This window comes from Marmota flaviventris, chromosome 12 (assembly GCF_047511675.1).
Source record: "Marmota flaviventris isolate mMarFla1 chromosome 12, mMarFla1.hap1, whole genome shotgun sequence".
Lineage (NCBI taxonomy): Eukaryota > Metazoa > Chordata > Mammalia > Rodentia > Sciuridae > Marmota > Marmota flaviventris.
In genome coordinates, this window is record NC_092509.1 from 62,923,915 (window position 1) to 62,930,265 (window position 6,351).

Here is a 6,351-nt window from a genome sequence, read left to right on the forward strand (position 1 = left end):
TTTTAATGCTTAACTGTGAACAGTTGGATAGTTGCCTTGGTTCCTTTCAATGGGAGATTATAAGATATACTATCATGGGGCTGGGGTTGTGGCTCAGAGCTCACCGTTGAGCACTCTCTCATAAACTTTTTTCTCTTTGTCCTTATTTTTCCTCCTTCTAGCTGCTCATTCTCCTTTCTTCTCTTTCTCTTCCTTCTCTTAAATGTCACTATTCACCAAGATTGTGTTCTAGACTACTTTCTCATCAGATGATCCATTCTATCCATGTGGTTTCATGTAAGGCCTTTTGCTCAGAATATCCAAAATCTAAACCTTAGAACTCTCAAACTCTGTATATCCAAAGCCTACTTTGATGCCTCCAGCTATCTCTAAAAAACTATGGTGTCTCTACAGCTCTTCATTCTTCCCAACCCCTCCTTAATTTATTTTACAAGCCCACAAGATGATCCTGATAATTGGCAAAACTTGAAAATCACTGCCTTGGTCCATTTACTTCATCCAGAAATGGAGTTCTCTGTGAACAGTGGACTAAACCTAAATTTTAAAAAAATCTAAATGCAACATAAGAATAACTTAAAGGTATTTCCACAGGCTCCTATATGAAAACACAACTATTACCAAGTGAGATATTTGGGAGTCTACATTCTGTCTTCATTTCTGTTGCCTCTACATTTGTTTATACACTCATGCCCCATGATTACTTCCTTAGATCACTGTGATGTCCTCCATACAAATCTCTACCTGGGCTTTAATGACTCTACAACCATCCATTACATTGTCTCCAGAGTGAACTTTTAAAAATGAAATCTAGTAATACTATCTGTTACTTAAGATCTTTATGGCTTGCTTTTGTTTTCAGGATAAAAAATAAGTTCCCAATAATGGTATACAAAGTGCTTAATGGTGTGACTTCTTCCTTCTCCAGTATCAACTCTGATCACTATACTGCAGCCATGTGCAATCATTTGAACTCCCTCAGAACATCACGCTTACTCTCCCCTTGGCCTCCATCCATTCATTCAACAGTACTGAGTACTTGCTATATGTTATTCACTGAACATTGAACAGTGACTACTGATCTTGTTTAGATGAGTTGATGTTCTAATGAAGCAAGGAAGACGATAAATAAGTAAATGAAATTATTTTAGATTGTGGAATTTGGTTAGAAAAATAGGAAGATCACTCTGGTGGGAGGGCTGGAAGAGGATCTCCTTTAGATAAAATAGGACTATTCGTGGAGATGATATTTGAGTTAATAACAGGATGAAAAGAAGTTCACCATGTTAAGAGCTAAGGTTTCTAGTGGGAATGGCAAGCACATCTCTGACAAAAGAAAGAAAAGAATGGAAAGGAAACCACAGTGGCCAAAGTAACAGGAATGGGGGAAAGACTGATAAATGAAGTTGAGGTAAGCTAAATAAAACTTTTCTTTATAAAATTACAAAAATAAAATGAGGTTGAGGAGGCAGATAGGGGCCAATGATCTATAGTCTTATTTTAAGTGTTGGGCTGGAGGTGTAGCTCAGTGATACAGTGCTTGCTTAGCATGTGCAAGGAAGGACCTCCATTTTATTCTCAGCATACAAACATAAAAGGGGGATATTATTTGAACCTCGGTAGAAGCTAAAAATCCCAAACCCATTTCTTGATTTGTTTAAAAACTCCTGTTACCTTTAGAGGCAATTTTCCTTAACTAGATAATGATTAAGAATCCAGCAACAACTAATTTTTTTTATCTTTTTTAGTTTGAGTTCCTTACTTGGCTTTGTTGTCAACTTTACATCAGGTAACATCTCATTCCATAAAAGACAACAAGTGTTCCCATAGGCTAAGCAAAAAGAGGTTAGTTTTATAGACATAGAGAAGACACATAGACACATAAAAAATCTACCATGCTAGACAGAAGAAAACAAAAACAAAAAAAAAAATGGGTTGGTAACTTAAAAGTTACTTTATTGGTAAGGTAGAATAGGGAAACAAAATAATTAACATCAGGTTATTTCAGGTTACTTTTTTCTTACAAGAACTAAAGCAGAGGGAACTTCAGTATCATACCAATTACAACTGGCCTGTTTGGGAAATTTGGCTGTTATCTAATTATGATTTCTCAGAAGATCAGATAAAAAGCTTAAGTTTCACCTTGGTGACATAGAACTTCAGCATGAGTTACTCCATTCTAAATTTTAGTCTTATATCTTGAAGACTAGTGAGAGTGTGACCAAAACTTAGGGCATCGATGCTATTCTCAGTTACCATTTCTTTAAGTTTTTTTGTCATTCTTTGCAAAAGAGATCACTTGATCTCCAACAGATAGCTGTATACAAAATTTAAAACTTTCTTTGAGGATATAGCATGTTGAAAGTCTAATATTATGACTACAAAGAGTATTAATTATACCAAAAGTTTAGAATATGCCTCTGGCTAAGGAGCCAGGGTCTGCCCCCAACCCCCCTGAACCAAACCAGCTAAAATCAAGTAAATCAAAGAGCTGGATGAAGAGTCTACCCCCCCCCCCTTTTTTTTTTTTGGTACCAGGGATTGAGCTCAGGGGCACTCGACCACTGAGCCACATCCTCAGCCCTATTTTGTATTTTATTTAGAGACAGGGTCTCACTGAGTTGCTAAGCATCTCGCCATTGCTGAGGCTGGCTTTGAACTCATAATCCTCCTGTCTCAGTCTCCCGAGCCTCTGGGATTACAGGTGTGCACGACCGAACCCGCCAAGAGTCTACCCATTTTAACAGAGTAGTCTGTTCATTAATTTTTGCAACTGGTTTTGTACAATCCCCATGTATTTATATGCAAAAAGAAGTGTCAGCAATAGCACAGAATCTTTCATTTAGATAACAGGTAGTAATTCTGACATATACCACCCTAGTGCAGAAGCTCAGTCCAAAACAATGGTGTTATGGTTTGGGTGTGAGGTGCCCCCAAAGGCTCACATGTGAGACAATGCAAGAAGGTTCAGAGGAGAAATGATTGGGTTGTAAGAGTCTTAACCCAATCAGTGAATTAATCCCCCATAGGGATTAACTGAACAGTAACTGAAGTGGTAGGGTGTAGCTGAAGAATGGAGCCAGCCTTTTATAGACTGAGACTTCTGAAACCATGAGCCCTCAAACAAATTTCCTCCCCTACAGTGGTACGGGTCAGGTCTTTTAGTCACAGCAACGAAAAAGCTGACTACAACAAATGGCTTCCTACAGATTTTGTTTAATAGTTTATTCCCCTTGTTATAAGTGGGAGGGCCTTGTGGCTCACTGATAAGGAGTGGAGCTGGTAAGTGTAACTGTGTGACTTTCAATGCTAGGTGAAGAGAACCCTTGAAGTTTCCATTCTCAGAGAAGCTAGCGGCACATAAGAAGTCTACCATGCTAAAGAGAACATAACGACAGCCCCCACCAAAAAAATAAGAAAAGGAAGAGGGACCTATCTGAGCCTAGGCTTCCATTTTTCCCTTTTGCACCTTAAACCACTTTAGCCTTCAATTAAATAGCACCAAGTGACCCTTTATCATGCTACATCGAGCATCTGTTGGTTACTTAGCAGAGGATAACCAAAATTCCTAACCCACAAAAATATGAGATACAATAACATGGTTATTACTTTAAGTTACTAAATTTGGGAGGTTTGTCAAGAGCAATAGGTAAATGACTTGATTTGAATTTCTATTTTCCAATTGAAAACAAATTACCTATTGAAGAGACCAATAATGACAATATATTAATTATAAAGAAACAATTTCTTTTTTGTGGTTCTAGGGTTGAGCCCAAGGCCTTGCGCATGGTAGGCAAGTGTTCTACTGTTCAGCTATACCCCCAGCCTTTAATAAGATTTTTGATGCTTTAATTAGAAATTGGTTCCTAGAGGGCTAGAAATATAGCTCAATGGTAGAGCACTTGCTTTGCATACATGTGGCCCTGGGTTTGATCCCCAGCACCATAAAAACAGTCATACTAGACAAATTAAATTGTTCCTTCTTTAGTTCTGACAGATCCATATATGCACTATATGTACATTTAGCTCATCTCTTTGAGTTTTTAAGTCCTCACATACTTGTTATTGAGTAAGCATAATATATATTGCTTTCATTCATTCCAACATTTATTGAGACCCTCCTCTGTTAAGTACAGAGCATAATGTTGGAGACCCAAAAATGAATAATACATAGTTCTTGGCAATGATGTGCTCACAGTCTAGTGACATAATGGTCTGGGTTGAATTGGAGATATGCAGATGAAATATTCTCCAAAGCACAATCTTTGCATGCTTTACTGAGAAATAAATACATTTTGTTGTTTTGCTCTACTGACAAAACATCAGATCTTTGCATAGTTGGCTTCTTCTCAATGGACTGGTCTCGTCCCAAATTTTACTAAAAGAAGTTTTGTCCGGGATTGGGGTATAGCTTAGTGGTAGAGTGCTTGTCTAGCATGTGCAAGGCCCTGTAAAAAAGATCTTCTCCAACTACTGAAGTTCTCCTTCTCTGATTTCCTTTCTATCCCAAATATCACTTTCTAAAGTAAAACTGTTTATTTGCTACCTCACTCCCACCATCATGTAAACTTCATAAAATTAGGAATTTTTGTTAACCACATATTTCTAATACTAAGAACACTGCTGGGCACATAGGATATACTTTCAAAATATTGTTAAATGAACAATGTATTACAATTACTCTAATATGTTGTTGAAACCTTTTTAGGTGCCCTTTCTGAAACACACTGGGAGAAATTCTGTTTCTATAGTAGGAAAATTCTGATTTTTCCCATCATGTCATGGATAGTTTTCCTCTCATCTTCAAGTCGAGTTTTGTGGCTTATTCCAAGAAGGTAAACAGGGTTCATACCCTCTCTTCAGTGCTCTAGCTCCTCTCTTTGTGTCACCTTCCTTTTGTATTTTCTTTCTTCAATTAAAATGATTTTTATTTTATTACATTTCTATATAAAGTGGATTAAATCCTTCTCAGAACAAGAAGAGGATATATGTAAATAAGCACAATACACGCTTGCTGAGATTCCAAGTGACTGTGTCTTCCATTTTTGCCAGACTCATGTTCCTGGTTATGATGTCCCTTAAAACCAGCAGCTGGAAGAGCAAGCAAACAAGACAGCATTTGCTCCAAAAGGGAATAAGTAAAACTGATTCTATTTAGTGAATCACTAAGAGGCAAAACTGTGGAAAACCTTATGCTTTATAGTTTACAGGTACTGTGGCAGTGTTTTCCAAGGACAGCTTTTTTTAGGCCCTGGCCCAGAGCTCCAGCTTGTCATGTCTGCTTAGGAAAACTCAAACAACAAATACAAATATTTAATATTTAACTTATTCTTCTTTATTCTAAGAATTAATACATAGCTCAAGAACACCATTCTAAGATAAAAGATAACACAAATTTATTTCCATTGTTCCTAAATTTTTAATTCCATTTTACAAAGTAAACTTTTATAGTTTTTGTCTTCATAAATACAGGCTTTGTGGCCTTTTCCTCATAACCAAAAATGACACAGTAGGAAGAATCTCCAGCAGTAAGCATTATGAGGAGTCTGATGATGTCTAAGACATTGTTCCAACAAATAAAAATCTTAAAAGCTGGCAGGGTGTGCAGAAAATAAATCAATTCCAACAAAGGAAGGTACGAAGGCAAGCTTTGGTGTGTACAGAATCACCTGGAGAACTTGATGAACATGAGTTTTAGGATCCCATTTCTGGAGATTTTGATAGGAAAGGACTGGGAGGGAGGGGAGAGAACTTGCTCTGCCTTAGGTACCTTGCCACCTCTGGAGGCTGGCTAGTCGGTTCAATGGATAAGAGTAGGTAAAGCCTCTATGGGTGCATTAAACACTCAAGTCTCATGGAAGATGGATATAAATGACACTCTCTAGTGAAAACAAGAACATTTAGGGGAGATTAATGTTATCAAAAATTCAGTCCTTGTCCCTGATGCCAATCCAATAACAAGGACATGGTTTTGAGAAAAAGGAAAAAGAAGTTTTATTGCTTTGCTAGTAAAGGAGAAAGAAGCACAAGGGACTCCAATCCCAGAGGATATGATTCTGCCCATCCCAGGAAACAGGGTTTTTTTTGGAGGTGATTCAAAGGCTACATTCCGCTTGTTTTGTCCAGAGTTGTACTTCACTTGTTAATTTGAGAGAGAGTTATTTTTGAAATCTTCTGGTGCTATCCCCAAGGTCTGAATTACTCCATTCTGGTGGTGGGTGTATGCTTAAGGACAGATAACTGCCTCCGATGGGGAAGAAAGGTAATTCTGTTTCCCCTGAGATTAGAGAGGGAGAGATATTAAGGAAGAGCAGAGAAAGAAACATGTCCCTTTTAAAAATAAGTTGCAGTGAT